General features: G+C 30.5%; 2 long non-coding RNA genes across 2 annotated transcripts; both read left to right on the plus strand.

Moving 5' to 3' along the window:
* The first annotated feature begins 897 nt into the window (after window positions 1-897).
* Window positions 898-1,851, plus strand: LOC128293267 (uncharacterized). Its single transcript, XR_008283419.1, has 2 exons — window positions 898-1,071; window positions 1,497-1,851. It is a non-coding gene; the product is annotated as an uncharacterized LOC128293267 (long non-coding RNA).
* Window positions 1,852-11,080: 9,229 nt separating this feature from the next.
* On the plus strand, window positions 11,081-15,706 carry LOC128280863 (uncharacterized). The gene is made up of 3 exons (XR_008271061.1): window positions 11,081-11,413; window positions 14,377-14,460; window positions 15,392-15,706. It is a non-coding gene; the product is annotated as an uncharacterized LOC128280863 (long non-coding RNA).
* The last annotated feature ends 10,378 nt before the right edge of the window (window positions 15,707-26,084 follow it).

A 26,084-nucleotide genomic window follows, 5' to 3' on the forward strand; every position in this document is an offset into this window, starting at 1 on the left:
AAATATAAAAGATATTGGTTTAGTAAAATAATGTATAGAATATGAAATAAGTAAAAGTATTTATATTTATAATGAAATAATTATAATATATAAATATAAGTTTAAAATGAATAATTAATAATGAAATCTACGTATTATACAAATTATAATATTATAATATCTTCAAAATGTGTAATAATAGAATATAAATAAAATAATTATTAACATATAAATAAAAATAAATATATAATACAAGTTTAAAACCTTTAATGATAATAATATATAGATAAAAATCGATAATAATATAAAATGACATAATAATATATAATATAATTATAATGTATAATATAAAGGTATATATATATAAATAATATATAATATAATTAATAAATATATAATATTATAATAATATATAAATAATAATGTAAAATAATAATAATTTATGAAAAATAATACATAATAAATAATAATAATATAAATAATATATAATAAAATAATTATATAACATAAAAAATAAGGTTAAAAATAAAACAAATAACAATGTAAAATATATATATAATAATAATAATGATAAATATATAGGGTTAGATTTGAAATTCAATAAAATTACAGGGCAAATTTAAAAGAAATAACATTGGATTAAGGTCCTAATTGAAACGCGCGAAAAATGAAAGGGACTCATTGGGAAAAATACCCTATTCCCAAAACGTCTGCGCTTTAATTCTGTGTTTAAAAAAAGGTCAGGGATCATATTGAAATCAAAATAAAAATAATGGGCAAAAATTAAAAATTGCAATAAACTTAATTTGACAGATAAAAAGACGAAAGGACTAAAGGGAAAATTATCCCATTTCCTTAAAACACGCGGACCCTCCGGGTCGGATCTTGGGCCCTATATAAGTTAAATTTTGATTTTAAAATTCATTTCTAACACCCATTTTTTAAAAAAAAAACAAAAAACTCTGAAACCCCCTCTTCGTCCTCTGGCCTGAGTTCCAACAACGGCCGATGACCACCGTTCACGCGCCTCACGTGCCATCGTACACGGTGGTCGGAGGTTCTAAATTTCTCCCCTTTCCAGGCAAATCACAGGTATAATTTCTCCTCTTTATTTTTAAAAGTATTTTCCTGTATTACAACTCAAAAATGAACTGTTTTCTCTTTGCTTTTTTAAAATCTGTTTCTGGATCGTTTGTTGTATTAAAAATACATGTATGTATATAATAAAAAAGAAAGAAAATAATAGAGAATAAAAATAGTAAAACCTTTGAATCTGCTGTTTTCGTATTGAACCTCTGTATTTTTTATTGCTTCTTTGTGTGTATTTTTTAGAACGTAACTTTTACAAGTGAAATGAAAGGCTTTATAGCCTTGGTCCCTTACATATTCTGGGAAAGAAATCTAAGATTTCTTTCCATTCTATGTCTTCTGTATCTTTGACTGATATATTGTGATTTTCTTGCCATTTCTGCTTTGCTTTTTTTCGCGTATCTTCTGTTTGTTTCCTTTTCTTGCAGGTATCATCGAGGAATCCGGCAGTGACCGTGCTGGTGTGGATTCGCGCGCTGATCACGGAGGCAGAGTCACGGCGCTGATGGAGGGCAGCTGAAACAACGGGAGTTGAAGAGGCGCAACCCTTAGGCTGATTGCGGCGCGAACCCTAGCTAGGGTTTCTCTGCTGCTGAAAATAAGTTAGGCTAATTGGGCCAATTAAATATTGGGCTAGTTTAGTATATCTGGGGTAGGGTATAGCTGGGTATGGTTGTTTGGGTCAAGGGTGTAAACGGGCTTAGCTGAATTGTTTCGGTTTTGGGCCTACGGTTTGGGCTTTGTAACATGGACTGTTTAAATAAACAAACATTTATTTATTTATTTTTTGTGTTTCTGTTTTGGTTTTAAGGCTCGGTCAAATTTGGGCTATTACGTTAGTTTAAGGCAACATGAATATGACTTAATATTTATACTAACCAAATAATTTAAAACACTTGTTAGTCATGATTTTGGGGAAACATGAAAAAAAGTAATAATGTTTTTTCGTAGAAAGTCTTAAAATTACTCATAATATTTCTTAATTTTTAAATCTTGAATCTATATTCTTTTATATTGATAAATAAAGATACTAACAAAACTGAAACTCAATCGACACAATACATTTTTCTTTTAATTTATAATCCATACAATTAAGTTATAAATAAAATATAAAATATATTTTAAGGAGCCAATATAGAAAATATGAGGAGATTTTAAAAAAGTTTGGGGACCGAGGTCCCTTCTGGCTCCTACTATGATTGGCTTCAACTAGAATAATAAAAGCAAGTAAAGGTCGGTGTAGTCGGAGCTGGTATTAGAGGACATCCTTCTATATTTGAGCTTATATCACGTGTTTTTTTCTTAAATCCGAATCATTGGTTTGGTCATATGATATTGAGTTTAACAGTGGATGTTATGGCATAAAATAGTTAAACATGCATCAGATGATATTTGATGCTAGGAAACAAAGCTAACATTGTGTTTTGGAGAAGAGGGCAAATTAATGGAGGGACTGAGATGAGGAAAATTTAGGGCTAAAAATGATTGATCGGCTTATTTTTTTGTGTCGTGGGGGAACGAATGGACTGATGAATGAATTAACATTTCGCTTCGAAAATGACAAAAGATAAAAAAGGAAAGTCATGCATTGAACCAGAGAAATTTGACATATCGTTCCTGTATATAGAGCTATCAAGTATACATGAAGTACGTGCAGATTCATTTGCTGTAACCAAGTAGTGTAAGTTGCACGTTACAATGCGAATAGTTAAAAATATGGCTAAACTACAAAAATAATAATCCCACTATGTCTTTGCTTTTATTTTCATCACTCGATTATTAAAATTTTTTATTTAGTCATTAAATTTTTCGAAATTAAATATTTCAATCATCTTTCCATTAGTTGCCATTAGACAGTGATAAAAGATGATTTAGGCTTTTTATTTGTCTAATAACAAATTTAGTCCTCTAATGTTTACACATTTTATCAATTCGATCCTAAATATAAAAAATAAATAAACTTAGTTCTCAAAATTTACAATTTTTTTAATTTAATTCTATTTCTTTAAAAAATTTATGTACAAACCATGAAAAGCTTTAGCAAGAAACTTTTCATTTTCCAAGTTTCAAATATCATAATGCAACCTCTGCCTTTGTATTTAGAATTAAATTGGCAAATCTTGTAAATGTTGAGTTCTAATTTATTGAATTTTTTAGAATTTGAACTAAAATGAAAAATTTTCTAAATATTAAGAGCTAAATTTGTTCAATTTTTGATATTTTGAATCAAATTGATGGAATATGTAAATATTAGAGGTTAAATTTATTATTAGACCAATAAAAAAAGTCCACATCAACTTTCCATCACCCATCTAACGGCAACTAATGAGAGAGTGATTAAAATATTTAAATTTAAAAATTTAACGATTAAATAAAAAAATAATAATTAAGTGACCAAAACAGAGCCAATGGTATAATTCAGGTGACTATTTTTACAATTTAACCTAAAAATATTAACATCGTTAAAAATTGTTAAACAGTTTATGTACATTTTAAAAAAACTAAAATAAATTTTTTATCACAGGTGAAATTAAGGACCTCAAAATAGTTATCTTTCACTAATTTGACATGTTGGGATGTTTATGTATTTGTTTTTAATGTGTTTATTTTGTGTCGGTGTTATGTAATAATATTGTATCCAACATTGCCAAGTTTAGAAAGTTCTTAAATTTGGATTCACTTGATTTTAATAATTTTTAACTTAATTATAAAATATATAGATATCAATATAAAATAATATTTTATTATTTAATTTGATAATATGCTTTTGAGTCGATCAACCCTAGTAAAAATAAATAAATAATTAGAGTTTCGGAATAATATAATTTCAAGAGGGTTTTGAATTTAACAGTAATACATCCATAGATGGAATGAAAACTACTAAATTTAATTCATTAAAGTTATTGTTTTTCAAGTTTACAAAATCAATAAACTTGCAACGTAATTTTAGATGAAATTCTCAGTATTGCTGGGTTGAATTATCTTATAATAGATTGAAGACATGTCCATTAACTTTGCAACACACTTTGAAATGTGTTAATCTAAAATAAAAAAATTTTAAGTTATGAATATACAAACAAAAATTTCTAAAAGAATTTAATACAAGCTTTTGAGTTGAAGGTTTTGAATCAGTATTTAAATCATATTGGACAACTTAAGAGCCCACATTGCAAATCAAATTTGGCATCAATAAGCCCAAATAGTAGCCAAACATAAAAAGGGTTAGTTCCATTATAAAAGTAAGAGATTTGATTGAAATATAACATGGAAGGATGGTTAAACTCAAAAGACTTGATTGTTGGCCACTTAGGGAAGGTTTTAGACCATTTAAACACTTAACTTTCATGTCTTATTTATAACAATCCTTAATTTCTACTGATTGTAACACATCATTAAAGTGTTTAGAGAGTTTTCACTATGGAAGTTTTATTTACATATGTAGTAGATTTCAAATAAAGAGTATTTATTTATATTAAACTTTTAAAACTTGGCCTATAAATAAGGGGCTTCGGCCATCCTTTTAATCATTGAATAAATTTGAGAGTTTTCTTTTTATTGTATGCGTGAAGCATATTACAAGAGTATGATTCTTCTCTTGTTATCTTTTGGAGTATTTCTTTACTTTCAAGTCTTTCATAGTTGTGAGTCTCCAAGTTCTCAAGGCTTGATCATCAATGATTCGAGGAGTTCTTCTTCTAAAGGTTTCATAAGGGTTCAAGTCCGATCATTGGTGTTTGTTGAAATAAGCAATTGTTTGTTGCTTAGAAAAATAGAGTACTTGAATGGAAGTGATGGCTATGGTGGTCACTAAAGGCGGCACTATGGTGAACACAACAAAATACTTAAGGCACGTAGAATTGTTTACATGTTCAGTTTTCCTACATCTACAAAGTCTAGCCGAGTGAGTAAATCTATAACACTCCTCACTCATGCCGACATACGGTATGATTGGGAGGTGCTACCATAACAAAAATTTTCATTTAATAAATTATTTGTTTTACAACATTTAAAGGCCTGTCAAATCAAATTAAAAGATTTTAGAAAGATTCCATGTGATTAAAAACCATTTCAAGTCTTTGAAAACATATATAGACATTTCTGAATAATATAACAAGTGACTAAAATGCTTTGATTCAAAATTGAGGTTGTCCGGTTGGGAGAAATAGGATTTTTGCTAAAGCTTAAAACCTAAAACCATTTTATAAATTTTTTAATCTAAGTTTTGGGAAATTAAAAGACTTTAAAAATAATTTAAAACCATTTTGAAGTTGCTCGAGAGTGATTGGAGGTGTTCGGGACCCAAAACGGACCTTGAAAAGTCAAAATGACTCAAAACGACAAGTCCCCAGTTGTATTGATACACGTCCTATTACACCCTTTACTCGATTTGATCACTAAGTTCGAATCACAGGATGCTACATTCGTTGCTAGAGCAACTATAGTCAATCAAACAATATATAAACATTTATACATGTAAACAAGAGTTAATCACATTCAAATTTATCATTAACAATCAATTCTAAGTCTCAATCAAGCTTACGAATGCTCTTTTGTCAAACCAAGCACAAAACATGACCAAATTCCATAGTTTTAAAAGTTCGGGGCCAACATCAAGACATCATCTCTTCCATATTGTGACATCACCAAAATAGTATGCCACATCATGACTTCAGGCCACTTAACTTCGCGACATCACTTACTATCGGTCGATGTTGGAGCGACGTAAGTTGGCGGTTAGAACATGAACCCTATTTTTGCTAAAAATGATTCATTTGATACCTATTTCATAGTTTCCAATCAAACCAACCAATATGCTCACCTAAAAACTGTAACACCCTTCACCCAGTTCAGTCTCGGACCCAAGCTGTAGGATGCTAAAACTATTAATGGAACAATAATAAGCAAATCGAAAACCAACAATTCAATAAAAAATCAAATAACTACATGCATTCACAAAAATCATACTTTGCAAAACAAAATTCAATAACAATGAATATCCAAGTTAAACAAGTAAACTTGTAATGAATTCAATTATAAGAAAATGTATATTAATGAGCATTGTCTCATAATACATTTCTTTAATGCTTTCTTTTGATTATCTAACTCAGTTTATGGCTTGTATATAAGCACATTAGTACGCCTCCAATGTTTTATATTCTAATCTCAAATATCAACATCTAGATTCAAATCATAAAATCATTTCTATCTTAATCTCATTCTCTAGCATATGGCACTTTCATATTAGCATTTATGTTTCAAATTCATCGATTGAGTAATTCAACTCTTTTCATAGAATCATTGCCCCCTAAGGGTCTTAATACTTAATACGTATGATCTTTCACATGCTAACAATAATCTCATGTAAATTACCTTTCAACTAACCAATTCAACCATATAAAATTTATTATTTGGCCTCTATTAACCAGACGCAAACTAAAGGACGGATACACAGTTTATCTGTCATTACACCAATGTACCCTCACGAACACCCAATGCTTAGGAACTAGAGATATGTTCCCAAGGACACCTAGAGCTCAAGGGAAAATGATTGAATAGAAATGCACTTAGTGTTAAGCAATACGTTCTCATGGAAACTTGGTGCTCTAGAGAATTACCGAAATGATATGCCCCAGAGCTAATAATGACTCTAATATAACGAATCCTATGGCATGCTAGCTATACATGTAACTCTATCCGAGACCATTTAATAGGGCATTCATAGAACCAATATACATGCTTTCACATATCATTTATTCTTTGAATCACATTTTCATATAGCATTCATATCAATTGTCAATTTCTCATGATTTTTCATCATATCAGCACATGAATTCATACACATACATATTCACAACATTTCAACAAGTCATCAAGTCACTAAATGTACTTACCATTCATGAGATAGAGCATTATTATTACCTTATTCAATTTACTACTTAATAGGCTATAAATTGAAATCAATTTATGAAAGCGCAAAAAAAAAAGGCTAGTCGTTTGTTGCCTTCTCTTTTCCTTTTTCCTTCGAAGTTCCGACGTCGTATTTAGCTACGATCGATAATTCCATTACGAAATTGGTATTAGTTTCACAATCAACAAAAGCATAGCTAACAATTCAAGTATGAACACATACTTTACAATTTTTTGAACCCTAGTGTCCAAAATGTTCATATTTCACAATCTACCCAATCAAATCTAAATTTGACTTGGTATTTATTTTCTAGGGACCTCAAGCTATCAATTTATAGCATTTATTCTTTACAAATTGGTCCCTAATAACACATTATTAACTATGTAACTTAAACTCAATAAGCTTAGCTCAACACTTCCCACTACATTTCAAACATAATCGTAACATAACTAACTTAGTTGTCATTATTCCATATTTTCAAGCTTCCATTTCACCCTAAATTCAACAATGGCAACTTAAAAAAAAAAAAACTTCACAATTGAAAAATGTAATGGTTGGGTTGAACATAGCAAGCTCCCTCAACTAGAAATCCGTAAAAATTTATCAAACTGAGCATGCTTAGGCAATTTGTAATAAAAAATGGAGAACAATTTCTTCTTTCTCCCCTTCTAAGCTATGATTTTGGAGAAGAAAAGATGAAGGTGATGATTTATAATTAATCATCTTAGTGGGAATGGATGAAAGAGACCATTTTGTTCCACTAACCAAGAAATAATGAGATTTTAATAACAAGTTGGTCCTTGGTTCAATTGCTACTTAAGGTCTCATGCATTTCCTTAATCAAATCTCACTTGTACAATCACATTGCAATTTAGTCTCTGTACTATAATTAACTACTTTCTCGATTTAATTACTTAATAAATTAATACAGTAATTTTATACTTGGCTTGACAGCTTCTCGATTAATAATCCAATTACGTTCCACCAAATTTGACTTCAAAACCACATTTTCTAGACATAGGCCAAAATTGGTTCATTACAAATGTAATGTTATGGAAAAAATGAATTTTCAATATTTTTATTTTTATTTCTTATTCTTAAGAATCGGTACTAAATTGAAAGAATGTGTAAAGTTGAGAATAAATTTGTTGAAGTTTTTAAAATTAAGACCAAAATTGATAAAATCTGTAAACATTAAAGGACTAAACTTTTATTGTGCTAATAAAATAAAGGTCACATTAGCATTTCGTTAATGATTTAATAAAGAAGTGACCTAAATACCAATTATTAATAATATTAATGAGTAAAATATTTTTTTGTTTTCAATTTAAGTGATAATTTCAAAACACATTAATAATTAAATAATTATATTTGATTGCTTAAACCGATATAAATTGAAACCATTTCAGTTTTGGGTCGATGTTATGTAATGTTGACCCTTCTCGGTTTTTTATGACAAAAGAAATGATTTGGGATTGAAAGAAAAAAGAAATAGCTGATATGACTTTGTCTTGACTGAATTTGTCTCAACTCCCTTGTTATTGATTGTTTAGTGGTTCAACCAAAAAAATTGGTTCAAATTGATAAAATTGTTGGTTATTACCATTAAAATGATAAGAATAACAATATTCAACTAAGAATAATTTAGCATATCATTAAAAATGTTGTTATCAATTTTGATGTACCAATAAATTCATAAAATAAAGTAACTAAATATGAAATTATAATCTTTAAATTTCATGGACCAAAAACAAATTGAAAAATTTTGAAATCAAACAATTTTTTGAAAGTGTAGCCGGCAGAATCTACAAAAACATAAACTCCAATGTTTTTATTATAAAATATATATATATATATACAAGGAAGATATGTTCAAAAGAAGACCCAGTTTTTCTGGCATTTGTGGACTCTTTCTTTCTTACTTGCTTGCTGCTTTATAATATATATATATATATATATATATGGTTGGTCACTATGGTTGAGCTCAGAGCTTAAAACCTCAGTTCAGTCTTTGAAACCCCTAAGAAGTTATTGTAATGGGTTGTAGCAATAGAGGGAGAGAATTGCAAGGTCCAAGGCCTTCATCTTTAAGAGTTGGCAACTCTTCATCAACTACGATGATCAAGAAACCATCTCTCAATAATCGCAGTAGAAACAACAAGGCTGTTCATCCCGTCGTAATCTATCTCCGGCCACCCAAGATTATCCACGTAAGACCCGAGGAATTCATGAGCCTGGTTCAACGCCTCACCGGGAAGGACTCCACCAATGATCCGGCATCAGATGATGAATCCATTAAGGGTGTGAGTAAGAGGGATAATTTGTTGGATGCAGGTGATCAAATCATTGGAATGTCTCCAACTTGGTTCCGGTTATCAGCTTGTGTATGAATAACTCAAGGCTAATGGCTTGCTGCTACAAGAATTATTTCTGTACTAGATCATAATATTTGTTTAAGGACTTGACATTGTGGCCGTCGCTTCAAGATGCATATTCTTCATTTCCTCTTAATCTTTTCATGGATTGAAAATATATTGTTAATTTTAATCCAAATTCCATACAATCCCAACACCAATAAAAATCATTTAAAGCTCACAAAATAGCTTTAAACTCGAATTTACTTAAATAAATAATTCATAATTATTTAAACTTGATTTGACAAATTTAATTGACAAACTAAAATAATAAAAATAATAACTTAAATTCCAAATGATTCTATCCAAAATTTACTCAAATCTAATATCATCCAAACTCAAAATAATATATACTCTGTATACATAAAACAATATGCTTCTCTTCTTTAATTTAGAACTCAAAATAATCTAAAAGAATATTTACATATAGCATTTGCACGTTATAGGATTTAAATTTGAACCATCGAGATCTCAAAGTTTTAACACTCCCAACAAGCCAAGATATTGTTTATTTCTAAAAGAATATTTATGATGTGTCATTATTATATTCACTTATCATGAATACTATATGTATCAATTCATCAAATATAAATATTTTTATTTTATTTTAATAAGAGAATCCCTAATTATTTATTCGATAGAGTTTGTTCACGAGCCTGATTAGACTACGGTCCAAACCTTTTAGTATATTTTGGGTCAATTTAAAACTCAAATTAGTATGCATTACACTAGTTTTATTATTGAGAGGATTTACTTACACCATTATAAAACTTAAGTGATTTTACATATTTTATAACTTTTATACGATTAATATTTCAACAACCTAATCATTGAATTTATTAAGATATTTGTACTTGTCATGCCTATAAATATTTAAATCGATCCAAAATTTTTAATATAACGATCTAAAATATTGTCTATATATATATATATATAACAATGTACACATTAAAATTGCGGACAAGCAGTGATTTTTTCCATTTTGTTTAATCTTTAATTAGCCATTAAATTTATTTTTGTAATAAAATTATACTATAAATAAATTATCAACTTTTAAATAAAAATAATTTAAAGTAATTTATCCTTAAAAAATTGAACTTGGAAATGATATATCATAGAAAAATATTAATGAATTAATTAAATAAATATAACATGTTAAGAACACAAACAAAATTTAAAACAAATTAAATATGGTAAAAAATACAATGCAATTGAAAAATTCTTTAAAATTATATTTAAATAGTTCTTTTAATATTGATTAAAATTCAATACTATTTAAAATATATAATCAAAAAGCTTTTTTTAAAGTTAATCAAATAATTTTTAATATTGCTTTAAAGTTAAAACATAATGGACTTATTTAATATTTTATTAGATTCATGGTTTTAGAAAAATACGGCTTAAAATGAAAAAGTAAATTGATTTACTTAATATAATAAAGAATAAACAATATTAACCATTTTAAAATATTTTAGAAATTTTAAAATTATTTAAAGATAGAATTTATTACTGTTTACAAATTTCAGAAATTTATATTTATTTTTAAAATTATTTTAATTATTTACTTTAAATATTATTTTAAAACTGATTTCAACATAACGTTTCTAAAAATTATTTTAAAAGATTTTAAACGAGACATAGGTTTTTTTTAGAGAAATATTTGGTCATTATTAATGAAGTTTCTAGACTTCAGAATAACCGTTCATACAGCCAGTAAAGAAAATGAAAGGACTAAAAACAATACTAAGACACTAGTAAAAACACTAAGCAGGAAAGAAAGCTCCAGAACCTCATCTTCCTTGTTCAAAGCAAACTAAAGCCAGCTAAATACTCTAAACTTTGTAAAACTTTCAGGCCAAAGGATAGCATGCAGATAAACGCCACAAAGCTTGGGGAAAGTAACAACGGTGGAGAAAAGAGATAAACATGAATACCGTCGATTATAGGACAAATCGTTCCGATACGCCTCAGCCCGGATCAACCCATCGTCGATCACCATCAACTAGTGGAATAATAGCGTCAGGTACCTCCTCAATCCAGTAGAGACTAGTCCTATGCTTGAAAGCCTCCTTGGTCAAAGAATAAACCACTATATTCTTTTCTCTATGAACATGGGAAAAAAGGCATATATTAAAATTAGGGATGAGATTTCTCAAATCAAGCACAAACTTGTATTGGAATGATCCTCCATCTTCGATCCAAATATCAGAATAAAAATTTTTGAATCCCCTTCCAGAATAACCCATCTAAACCCCATGCCATAAGCAAAATGAAGAGCCTAAAGATCTGCAAGAGCCTCAGCAGTGCAGGGGTCTAAAATGAGTGCATGCACCTATCACCAACCCATTTTGATTTTTGACTACAACCTTCATGTCTTGTGTTACAAAAACCAGCATCAAAATTTATCTTTACAAAGGGTTCCACAGCAGCCTCCTAATCATGGTGTGTCATACCAGCCTCAAATGCATCTTCCACAATCAATGTATCACCCGTATCTTCTTTTGTAAATATATTCTCCATATCAATTATATAAAAACCAATATGAAAATGTTATTTTTTTATATATATTTTTGGATAAAAGCCAAAAGAATCAAGTCAAGAACCTTCTGAAGGTGAAGGTGAAAGATCTGATTCTCCTCGACATTCCACTAATTGGTGAAAATTAAATCGTACCACTATCACTATTTGTAAGGTATATTTTTTTAAAGAAAAATTTTACTAATGTTTTTAATTTTAATGATATTAAAACATTTAAAATATATCTTTAAATAAATAAATAGAGTATATTTTATGAAAAGATAATTAAGAATCGAAGCATATTAAATTATTTATGAAAGTAAAATGAGAGTAAGAATAAGCGGTAAGAAATAGGAATAATTAATGAGAAACTATAAATAGGAATAATTAATGAGAAATTATATATTTATCTATTTATTTTTTTTTTTGCAGTATAGAATGTTGATATCTTCACCATCTTCAAAGCTGTCAAGAAATATTAAAAATATCTCTCAGATATGAATTTTAATTATTTTATCTATGAAAACTTTCAAACTTATAAAATATGATAAATGTTCAATATTTCCTTATTCTATTTTACTTTGTTATTAGTTAATATAACATTCTTAGAAAATTAGTTAATAAGCATCTACAAAGGTAATAACCTCATGAGCAGTTTGATTTACATTCTCGTTAGCTAGCAAATTACGAGCAAACCAAAGTGCCCGTAGTGCGATTGAAATTACTTTACAATGTCCTTCCTCGTATATGTTGAACGAGTCGATTATAAATACAACTACGAATATTTAAAGATTTTATAACAAAATATACATGTTAAAATTTGAACATTTTGGAAAACATAATTAAAAACATATTTAAATTACATTATAAAATATATTTTAAAATTTATTTAGAATATATTTAAATCTATTACAAAAATAAATTAAAAAGGAGTTTATAAAGAATTTTAATATAGTTTTAAAATAAAAATAATTTTAAAAACTTTTAATATGAAATTAAAACAATGTTCTAAAACTAATTTATAACACTAAAAATACTTTAGAATACTTAAAACATTAAAAATAGTTACAAAATAAAAGTTTACAAACAAATCTAAAAACATATTTTTAAAACATATTAAAACCAAAAAAATACTTTTAATTTTTTGAAAGCATAAAAAGAAATAATTCAAATAATTAAAATATTATTTGCATATTAAATATTTAAAACATAAATATATAATTAATATAACAAAATTTAATCAATTTAAAAATATATTTTAAAAATTATTTAAAAATAAAAATCTCAAATTTTAGTCAGACTTTATGGTAGAATGTTCTTTTGATAGATCGCCAAACTCTAGAGTTAACTTTGTAACTTGAATCACTATTACTCAAACAGATGAAATAATAACATGTCACATAGGTTATTGAAATTTTATTTGACAAATACACATTTTTCCTCATGATAGTTAATTACAAATATACATTTGGTTCTAAAAAATTTTTCTGTTGATTATAAAATATGTAGCGAAGAGGGAAAATTGTAACAACCCAATTTAAACTCTATTCGAAATGATAGTTTTGGGATAATGAATCCGAGTCAGAAAAATATTTTAAAATTATTTTTTCTGTTTATTATGTGTGAATTTATATGTATGGCATTTTTGTGATTTAATTTTGTCGTTTGAGTGCCCGATTAAATAAAAAGGCTTAATTGCGTAAAATGAAAATTTGATGGTTAATTGTAAAAGGGTTGAATTGATGTTGTCTTTCTTACATGAGGTATTTATGTTGCAATTTGACCATATGAATTAGTTATGGATGGTTATGACCTTATTATATAATGGTTTTATATTAATTGTTAAAGGTTAAAAATGTAAAATGTGTAATAATATATGTAACAATAAAACATAAAAATTAAAATAAGCTTTCATAATACTTTGTTCTAGCAGAAACATAAAACAAAAGAAAAGAAATAAGAGTTCAAGGGTTCGGCCTTTTGATAGCTTAATCAAGGTATGTAACAGCTCGGTTTTTGATAATTTTTACGTTTTTGAGATCGTTGCAGTGTAATGAACAAAGCCCATGCTTGAATTTCTGATTTTGATGAATATTTTGAGTTTTTCCATTGATGAATATTTGAGTTTTGTGATGTTAGTTGATGAATTATGAAAGATATGTTTTGGATTGATATGTTTTGTATTGGATTTTTTTATGATTTTGAGTAATTAGGGCTTAATTGCAAAAATGATAATTTAAGGGATTAAAATGTGAAATAAATGAAATGTATGGACTTGTAAGAACATAATGAAGATTCGGCCTAAGCACGGTGTACTCAAATTTTGCATGTTTTGTGTTTTGTGCAATAGGGACTAAATTGTAAAAAGTGTGAAATGTCAAGGGTAAAATGGTAATTTTCCTATTTATGTGTTTTTGGACTAAATTGAGTGAAAATATATTTGAATAAGTTTAATTTGAATATGTTTAGATCAAGAACCAAAGAATCTGATTTGGATCGGGGAAAAACCAAAGTTGTCGATTAGCCGTCCCATTCCGATTACCGTTGCCCGAGGTAAGTTTATAAGCAAATAAATGCTGTAAATTTTGAATATATGTGAATGTAAAATGCTGATTTAAATTTTATAAGCTTGTATATATGATAGCCGAAAGTGTATATACTTGGGAACTATGTTTACAAGTTCGATTCGACCGAGTTACGACGTCCGAAAGCCCCATACGAACCTTAGGAATAGTTAGGATACATATTTCATGAATAGGATTTTCGATATGTGTTCTCGTGTAAAACCACGTCTGGGACATTGGCATCGATATATATGGTTACATGTAAGACCATTTCTGGGACATTGGCATCGTATTTTATTCGTGTAAGACCCTGTCTGAGACAGTGGCATCGATATGAGATAGCATGTAAGACCACGTCTGGGACGTTGGCATTGTACGATATATGTGATTATCCGAGTACCCTATTCAATTTCGAATGGTTCAAAGGGGAATGATAAGTTGTGATCGACTGTGTAAAACGAGCTAAAACGATCATGTATAAGTTAGTTGATTACCTATTTGAAAATAAGGTAAGTTGGTTATTTGATATGCGATGCAAATTATACAAGTTACTAATGTAAACATATATACATTTGTGTAGTATATTTGGCTATATGCTATGAATATATATGTGATGATATATTTTGGTTCATGAGTATATGTCTATGAGTGTAAATGTACTTGGTTATATAATAACATTTTGGCTTTGAAATTGAAAGATACTTTGTTAATATATATATGTACATTCACCATGAATAAGTTTATATGTGAAAGTATATGTTTTACATGAAATTGTAAGTTTGAGATTTAATGTGATTATGATAGTATAATTTGGTTTGGTTTAAATGAGTTGATTATGTCATTGAGTTGTTTATTTGCTTATGACTTACTAAGCTATGATAGCTTACTGTGTGTGTTTATATTTGCCTCTTTTTTTATAGATTTTGGAGATTAGTTACGAGCTCGGGGATCGTCAGCAAAGTCTATCACACTATCGACTGTTTTTGGTATTTTATAAGTTTAAACTTGAACCTATGGCATGTATAAGCTAGATTGTATTTGGTCAAGTTTAAAGTATGTATATATTAAGCCATGCAAAAATGGCTAATATGTTATGTGAGAATATGAAAATTTAGTCAAGTTTATATGTGTTATATGCTTTGGAAATGGTTAATGATTTTGGATGTATATGTGGATGATTCGGCTATGGTTTATGCATAGATAAAAGTATATGTGAATTTGGTTGTTATGTTTGATTAAGGTGTTATTATGTGAATTGGCATTAAATGATATTTGGTTATGTTCGAACATGGTAGGAATATATTTTGATATGCTTATTAGATGGTATGTAAGATTTGTGTTTTGGGTATATATCTATATTTGGTTAATGACATGAATATTATAAATAGCTTTAGGTAATCTTGTTAAATGGAAAATGGATGTTTTTGAGTTGTGGTTTGTAAATGATGTCATTTATAGTGTCAATTCGGCTATGCTTTAGATTATATTGAAAATATGTATTCATGGAATATCGTTTAATACATGATTATACGGTTAAACCTAGTTAAAATATCGTTGTATGCTTAAAACATGTTTACCATGAATTTGCTATTTAAGTTCAGTCATGAATGGCAATAAGTGAACAATATTTGTTTGTTAATGAGTATGTAATTTTAGGTATATTAATTAACATAAGTAATGAGTGTACTTTTTGGTGGCATTTGTACTTAAAATGGTTTAATTTAGTATGGTCATATGCGTATGATTTAATGACTAAAAAAATAGGTAAGTTTAGTCTTTAATTATTAGTGTTTTAAATGAAGTATATGAAAATGTATGATTAATGTCGTATGGATGTTTAAATTTGCATTAATGTGCAAAGCATGTAAGTTCAATTGACTATTACTAATGTCGCATATGTAAGTGGTTTTTAAGTTGTGTAATATGGCTTATTTAGTTTTGAGAATGTGTATTTATATTTGTTAAGGAAATGTCATATTTGATAGTCGGCAAAAGAAGTAGACATATTGGCATACATTTGATAAATAACTGTAATGTTACATATTGAAATGATATGTGATTTGGTGGCTATACACATAATTACATAGATAGTATTGAAAGTATGTTTGACCATGTTGATAATAATTAATGCTGTATATATTAATGTATAATATGCAGTAAGTAATACGTTGAAATTTGTTATGATTTGTGTATACAATGTGCAAATCAATGTATGTTCTGAAATGTAAATTAATTATATGCTCTATATAAATGAGTTTGACTTGTGTGAATATATGAATGTTTAGAATTGCGCTTTTGTTCGATAATGCCTCGTAACCCTAATCCAGTGACGGATATGGGTTAGAAGTGTTACATTTGATTGGTATCAGAGCTACGGTTTAGTCGATTATAGGACTAACATAGCGCGTGTAAGTCTAGCTATACATGCCATATTATATACTACGATAGTGTGATGACTTCTGACATTTGAAAATGTGTTTTCGTATAGTAAATGGATCCCGATAAAGCCGTAGCTGATGATGTTGAGAGTATAGCACCTGCTCCCATTCAAGGGACAGCGCCGGTTGATTCTCAATCGACTTCGAGTAACTAAGAGGGAAAGGCTAAACAAGTCTTTTACCAAATGATGAACGACTGGTTTACTCAGTATATCCGGACTAACAAGGCTACACAACAACCTCCACCCCAGACTAATCCTTTTCCGATACCTGTTATATCTCAAGTGAGTGATCCATTGAGATTATATAAGCCTCCTGTTGATAAAATCAGAAAACACTTGGCTGAAAAATTCAGAGCTACTGATGATGATGATGATGCTAAGCGAGCTGAATTTTGGCTTAATAATACTATTCGTGTGCTTGATGAGCTATCCTGTACTCCAGATGAATGTTTGAAATGTGCCATATCTTTGCTACGAGACACCGCATATCACTGGTGGAATACACTAGTATTGGTGGTTCCTAAAGAACGAGTGACCTAGGACTTCTTTCAAACTAAGTTCTGTAAGAAATATATCAGCCAAAGATTTATTGACCAGAAACACAGAATTTCTAGAGTTGAAACAGGGTCAGATGGCCGTGACAGAATATGAACGAAAATTTGTAAGACTCAGTAGCTATGCCCATGAGTGTGTTTCGACTGAAGCTATCATGTGTAAAAGATTCGAATACGGGTTGAACGAAGGCATTAAACTGTTAGTTGCCATACTTGAAATAAAAGAGTTCGTAGTACTGGTTGAGCGAGCGTGCAAAGCCGAAGAGCTCGAGAAAAAGAAAAGAAAAGCTGACTTTGAAGCTAGAGATTTGCTTAAAAAATCGTCGGGTAAAACTTTTCAGTCGACATTAAAGAGATTCTAGGATGATTCTAGCCGTTCAAAGGCTATATTGCAGGTTATACTAGACGTGATTGAGATAGACCACCTGTGAGCTCGAGAGCTACCTCAGTAGCTAGTGTTGGTAATGTTAGATCAAATCAACCTGAGTGTAAACATTGTGGTAAATAACATCCCAACAGTTGTAGATTGCATGATCGGGGCTGTTTTAAATGTGGATCGATGGATCATTTCATTCGTGAATGCCCTGAGTTAGCTGGACAAAATCCAGTACAGAATACGAGACCAACTAACATGTCAGCTCGAGGTAGACCGCCCAGAAATGCGAGTAATGTGAGTAGCAGTCAGAGAGGAACTAAAGACACAGCAGTTCAATCTGAGGCTTGCGCACCTGCCAGAGCTTATGCCATACGTGCTCGCAGGGAGGCTTCATCCTCAGATGTTATTACTAGTACATTCACTCTCTATGATATTAGTGTAATTGCATTGATTGATCCTGGTTCGACTCATTTTTATGTGTGTGAGACTTTAGTATTCAGTAAGACTTTGTCTGTTGAGTCTACTGAATTTGTGATTAGAGTATCAAACCCCTTGGGCCGATGTGTTATGGTTGATAAAGTGTGTAAGAATTACCCTTTGATGATTCGAGATTCGTGTTTTTTAGTTGATTTGATGTTGTTGCCATTCGACAAGTTCGATATAATTCTGGGTATGAACTGGTTGCACGATACTATCGTAAATTGTAAAAGAAAAACTATTGATTTACTGTGCCAGAATGATGAGATTATTCAGATTGAATCTAATGATCTGAATGGTTTACTAGAAGTGATAACTTCGATGTTAGCTCAAAAGTATGTGAGAATGGGTTGTGAAGCTTACTTTGCGTATGTGCTTGATAGTAAAGTGGCTGAAAGAAAGATTGAATCAGTTCTAGTTGTGTGCGAGTATCCGAATGTGTTTCCTGAAGAATTGTTGGGTTTGCCACCTATCCGAGAAGTAGAGTTTGGTATTGAGTTAGTACTGGGGACGACTCCAATATCGATAGCTCCGTACAGAATGGAACCTACTGAATTAAAAGAATTGAAAGCTCAGTTGCAAGAGTTGACAGATAGAGGTTTCACGTGACCAAGTTTTTCTCTTTAGGGTGCACTAGTTTTATTTGTGAAAAAGAAAGACAGAACTATGTGAATGTGTATCGACTATAGACAGCTTAATAAGGTGACTATAAAGAATAAATATTCATTGCCACGGATTGACGACCTGTTTGATCAGCTAAAAGGGGCTATAGTATTTTCAAAGATAGATTTGAGATCAGGCTAATATCAGTTACGAGTTAAAGACTTCAATGTTGTGACACCCCTAATGTGACCCTAGTCGGAAAGTGGTTTCGGGACCACAAAACCGAGTCATAAAAATAATTAACCGTCATATTTGATGCTTATTATATATATATATATATATATATATATGCATGTGTGAAAATTTCATGTTTGAATTTTGTTAATTGTAAGTAAATTTTATTAAATAGGACTTGTGTGAGAAAATTTAGAAATGTGCTAGGCAAATGTTAAAGTGGCCTATTGATGCATGTTAGAAAATGCTTGTCCTTGCATGTCAAATTACCCAAAACTTTAGGTAATGGCCGGCCATGCTATGGGTTTAAGCATATTATAAACATTTTGTGTTAATGTTTTATGTTAGAAATAATAAAATAAAAGGTTAGTAATAAAGTAATGAAAAGGGAGGGGTGATGAAAACAAAGTTGTCTCATCCATGCTTCCCCATTGTCGTGACTTGAGGAAGGAAGAAGAAGAGGATTCTCTTGCTTCATGTTCGGTTGGTTGATGTTTAGGAAGAGGTATGTTTGATGTTATTCCATGAAATTCATGCATATTTCTAGATGTTGGTTTAAATTCTTTTGCTATTTGATGGAGATGATACTCGGCCATGGGTGTTGTCTTCTTGGTTGGTGTTTGATGTTGTGGTGATGAGGCATGAAGATGATTGAGTTTGAGTGCTTAATAAAAAGGATGGGTCTTAACAACTTCATGAAGTATTCGGCCATGGTGCTAAAATGTTGTATTGTGTTTAAACTTAGAATTTTTAGTTATATGGATGTGTCAAGTTGCTTGAAATGTTAGATTAATTTGAACTCATCACCAAGTTGTTTAGGCAACCCATGTTAAAAATTTCGGTATTGAGATGCCTAGAACTTTCGGCCATAGTAGCTATGGAGAAATAAGGTTTTTGTTTCTTGTTAAATTGGATGTATCTTGTTGTATGAGTGCTTGAACAAACCATGATTAAATAGATGCATAGATTCAAGGTGGGAAGAATTGGCTATTATGCTTGATACTAATGCCGAATATGAGAATGTTGTACTTGAAAAATGTAGGTGAACATGACAAGTGTATTCGGCTTAGGGCATAAAGGATATGAAAATTTGGTATTTATTTTTGATTGTGTGTGTATGACCATGGATAATTGGCTACACAAATATTATAAATACATAATGTATGTTGAATTTATTAAGCTACAAAACATTATACATGATCGGCCAAGGTAAATTATTTGAGTAAAGTATATCTTGATAGTACATTTCGGCTAGTATAAAATGTATATGGATGTCGTATGACTATGTTTAATTTGGGAAGTAAATTGTTTGATTTAGCTCAAGAGCCTAGAGGATCAAAGTTGGATAAGGGAAAAGAAAAAGTGATCGAATAGCCATCGTAATCGTTCGGCAACTTCCGAGGTAAGTTTTAAGTGATTAAACGTTGAGTAAATTCAATCATAATAGGACATAATGAGTTGATTTAATAAGATATGATGTGGCCATGATATGTCTTAAACTCAAATGGTAAGTTCATAAGTGTTTGGACTTGGAAATTTAAGAGCAAATTGTAATAATTTGCTTAGGACAGCAGCAGTAACGTGATTTTAGAAAATCACTATAAATTGTTGGTGTGGAATTATAGGCTGAATAAAATATGTATTCAAATCTTAATTAGTCTAGTTTCTTATAAAAGAGACCGTATAAGCAGTGAAATTTCCTATAAAGAGATATTTAAAGTTGTGTGAGACAGTGTCAGAATGACTCCGAAATCCCCTGTTCTGTTTTTAGAAAATTATTATAATTTGTACAAAAATGGTTATAAGATAAAATTTATATTCTTAGACTCCTTAATGAGTCTAGTTTCAAATGAAATCAAATAGAACATATTTTGAATTCTGTATAATGAGAAATTTGATTCGTAGTGAAGAGTGGTCAGATTAGTCAAACAGTGAAATAGGGGAAACTTTAAGAAAAATCTGGTATTGATTGGCTAAACCTAAAATTCTGAAAATTTTATGGATGGAAGATATATGAGTCTATATTCAGGGAAAATTAACGGTAATTGATTTTGAGTTTTGTAGCTCCAGTTATAAATAATTTAGTGACTATTGCTCAGGGAAAACAACTTGTAGTGAATATGTGAATTTGTTGTAAACATTGATGAAACTATTTGAGTTGCTTATAAGCTATTGCTGAAATTGATGTACAAGATAAATATATATGTGTGTGGTAAAGCCGAATGGCTAGTGTGAAATTTGTATGAGATATGTATATGTGGTAAAGCCGAATGGCTAGTGTGAAATATATATGAGATATGTATATGTGGTAAAGCCGAATGGCTAGTGTGAAATATATATGAGATATGTATATGTGGTAAAGCCGAATGGCTAGTGTGAAATATATATGAGATATGTATATGTGGTAAAGCCGAATGGCTAATGTGAAATATATATTAGATATGTATATGTGGTAAAGCCGAATGGCTAATGTGAAATATGTATGAGATATGTATATGTGGTAAAGCCGAATGGCTAATGTGAAATATGTATGAGATATGTATATGTGGTAAAGCCGAATGGCTAGCGTGAAATATGTATGAGATATGTATATGTGGTAAAGCCGAATGGCTAATGTGAAATATGAGATATGTATATGTGGTAAAGCCGAATGGCTAATGTGAAATATGTATGAGATATGTATATGTGGGCTAATGTGAAATATGTATGAGATATGTATATGTGGTAAAGCCGAATGGCTAGTGTGAAATATGTATGAGATATGTATATGTGGTAAAGCCGAATGGCTAATGTGAAATATGTATGAGATATGTATATGTGGTAAAGCCGAATGGCTAGCGTGAAATATATTTGAGATATGTATATGTGGTAAAGCCGAATGGCTAGCGTGAAATATGTATGAGATATATATATGTGGTAAAGCCGAATGGCTAGCGTGAAATATGTATGAGATATGTATATGTGGTAAAGCCGAATGGCTAGTGTGAAATATGTAGGAGATGTGTGTATATTGTGGCCGAATGACCAAATGTGAAAGGTGTGTATTATTAGATATTTGATGAGGCAAATGAATTACAAATATGACAGTCGATGTGAATGTTGTAACATGTGATTAAATGTACATGAAACTTGGAAATATATTCCGGGTAAGACCCGATGACTACGTGTGGAGATTTTGTCCGGGTAAGACCCGATAACTACGTGTGGGGACTATTCGAGCTAAAGGTTTTGCTGAAGATTCGAGTAAAGCATAAGATTATACGACTTCACAGTAACAATTGGTAATAAATACGTTCAATGCGTTAAGTTGGTCAGGTATGTATTTTGAGATTATATTTAAGCTTGATTTGGACTAAATCACAAGGTCGTTATGTGATGCATATGTGAGTAAAGCAATAAGACTGTTCTATGATTATTGTGCGTTTGGTCAATGTGGAAAGTTAGGTGAGAATATGTAATGTACCTATGTTTATAAGAGATCACTATCAAGTGAGAATTTATCGCCTATTATATATGATGAGATGTGCATATTCGGTAAAGGGATGGTATGCCCGAAGGAAGAGTGAAATAAAATACGAACAACTATGTTATAATTTGATTGTTATCTGTTGACATTGCTTAAAACTTACTAAGCATTGTAATGCTTACTCGTTTACTTTGTTTCCTCTGTTTTATAGATCTCATTTGGAAGCTACAGGGCTCGGGGATCGTCAAGAACTAGTCACACTATCACTATCCACTGCTTGTTACTATTATGTTTTGAATTATTTTATGGCATGTAAAGAATAGACCAGTGGCCGAAGAATATTTTGGTTAATGTATATAAGCCATGCGAAAATGGCATCTTTTGAATGTGTACTTATAGAAGTTAAATTGTATCCCTGACGGTCTTTAGTATTTACCTAAAAGAACGTTCTTTATAAAAAAAAAATATTCAAAATTTTTACTGTTCGGATATGAGTTTCAAGTCCGGTAATGCCCCTTTACCTATTCCGGCAACAGATACGGGATAGGGGTGTTACATTTTATTGGTATCAGAGCTACGGTTTAGTCGATTCTAGGACTAACGTAGCACGCGTGAGTCTATTTATACATGCCATAAAGTGATAAAGTGATAGTGTGATGATTTTTGACTATTAAAATGTGTTTGTTGTATTGTAATGAATTTTGATCCCGATCGAGCTGTAGCAAGCTTCTGACTATGAGAATTTGCGATATAACTTCACTTGGATATGCTTAAATCACTAAGTTGATCAGGTACGTATCATGTACTCGTATTTGAATTTTGATTTGGATTGAATTATAAGGGTATAAGTGATGCAATTTTGAAAGAGTGTTACGACTATAAATGTGATCTTTGTATATGGCTATGGAACTGAAAGTTGAATGGTCGATAAGCATGTTGTGTTTGTATTCAAGTAATGTAAATGATATACTAATGTGTATTGTTATATATGTATATGTACATGAGAATTGAGAGTTATATATCCGGCTAAGTCCGAAGAGCATTCATTTGGTGTTATATCCGGCTAAGTCCCAAGAGCATTCGTCTTTGGTGTTATATCCGGCTAAGTCCCAAGAGCATTCGTCTTTGGTGTTATATCGGCTAAGTCGAAGAGCATTCGTCTTTGGTGATGTGTATTCGGGCCTTCGTGCCTAGTAGGCTTCGTGCCAGTAATTTGAGCGAAGTTTCAGTGTTCATTACTATACGAATTCAAATTAAATGAAAGGATATGTTTAAAAGTGTACATACATGATGTTTGTAACACCCCTATCCCGTAACCGTCACCGGAATAGGTAAGGGGCATTACCGGACTTATAACTCATGTCAGAACAGTAAAATTTTGAACTTTTTCTTGAAATAAAGATCATTCATTTAAATAAGTACTAAGCACAGCCAGGGATAAAATTTATTCTTCACTAAGTAAACATTCAAAAGATGCCATTTTCGCATGGCTTATATACATTAACCAAAAATATTCTTCCGCCACTAGTCTATTCTATACATGCCATAAAATAATTCTAAACATAACAATAACAAGCAGTGGATAGTGATAGTGTGACTAGTTCTTGACGATCCTCGAGCACAGTAGCTTCAAGCAATGAGATCTATAAAACAGAGAAAACAAAGTAAACGGAGTAAGCATTACAATGCTTAGTAAGTTTTAAGCAGTGTCAATAGATAACAATCAAATTATAACATAGTTGTTCGTATTTTTTTGTTTTCACTCTTCCTTCGGGCATACCATCCCTTTACCGAATATGCACATCTCATCATATATAATAGGCAGATAAACTTTCACATAAAAGTGAGCTCATGTGACATGGATATATTGTATGATTTCACATAACCTCTCACACTGATCCGATGTCACATAATCATAGGAATCGTCTCATAGATTGCTCTCGTATGCACCACATAACTACCTTATGATTTAGTTCAAATCAAGCTCACATATAAACTTGGAGTACATACCTGTTTAACCATTCGCATTGAATATATTTATACGCAATTCTTATTACGAAGTCTTATAGCTTTAACCTCTACTCGGATTATCGGTGAGACCTTTAGCTCAGACGAAATCTCCACACGAAGTCATCGGGTCTGACCCGGACATAATCTCCACACGTAGTCATCGGGTCTTACCCGGACATAATCTCCACACGTAGTCATCGGGTCTTACCCGGACATAATCTCCACACGTAGTCATCGGGCCTTACCCGGAATATATTTCCAAGTTTCATGTACATTTATTCACATGTTACAACATTCACATCGACTGTCATATTTGTAATTCATTTGCCTCATCAAATATCTAATAATACACACCTTTCACATTTGGTCGTTCGGCCACAATATACGCACATCGCCTACATATTTCACACTAGCCATTCGGCTTTACCACATATATGCATGTTCACAATCATCACATTGGCCATTCGGCCTTATCTCATATATACACGTTCACATTCATCACATAAAATCCTAAATCAAAATATAAATTTCATGTATTCACTTTGTCTTGGCCGAATCTACATCAATCATTTTCCAATGAATAATACTATCATTTCATATTCGAATACTCATAAACTTACAATTTCACAAATTTTAATATCAAAGATCCATCTAACACTCATATATCGTTTTACAATATCACGATTTAGAATTCACGTATGGGTTTAATCAATAGCTTATGAGCAACTAAAACAAGTTTTATCCATGTTTACAACAAAATCACATTTTCACTACGAGCTGTTTTTCCTGAGCAATAGTCACTAAATTATTTATAACTGGAGCTACAAAACTCCAAATCACTTGCCGTTAATTTTCCCTGAATATAGACTCATATGTCTTCCATCCATAAAATTTCAAAAATTTTAGGTTTGGCCAATCAATGCCAGATTTTTCTTAAAGTTTCCCCTGTTTCACTGCTTGACTAATCTGACCTTCATGCATTACGACTTATATATCTCTCTGTACAAGGCTTCAATACTTATGCCGTTTGTTTCTAATAAAACTAGACTCAAAAATGAATCTGTACATATAAAGCATGACTTCTAATTATCTCTGGTTAATTTATGGTGAATTTCCAAAGTCAGAACAGAGGATCCAGAAATTGCTCTAGCCCTGTTTCACGAAAACTTAAACATCTCATAAAATACGGCTCATATAGTCGTTTCGTTTCTTTCATATGAAAATAGACTCACCAAGATTCGATTACATAATTTATTCATTATTTAATTCTATTTCTACTATTTTTAGTGATTTTTCAAATTCACATCACTGCTACTGTCAGCCTCTATTTTAAGGTAAATTTTACCTATTTCATAGTTTTCCATTAATCAAAACTCAAAATAGGTTAATTACTTAGAGACTTACCTCGAATGTCGTCGAACGACTACGGGTCGGCTATTTGGTTAGTTTAGCT

This window comes from Gossypium arboreum, chromosome 1 (assembly GCF_025698485.1).
Source record: "Gossypium arboreum isolate Shixiya-1 chromosome 1, ASM2569848v2, whole genome shotgun sequence".
NCBI classification, from domain to species: domain Eukaryota; kingdom Viridiplantae; phylum Streptophyta; class Magnoliopsida; order Malvales; family Malvaceae; genus Gossypium; species Gossypium arboreum.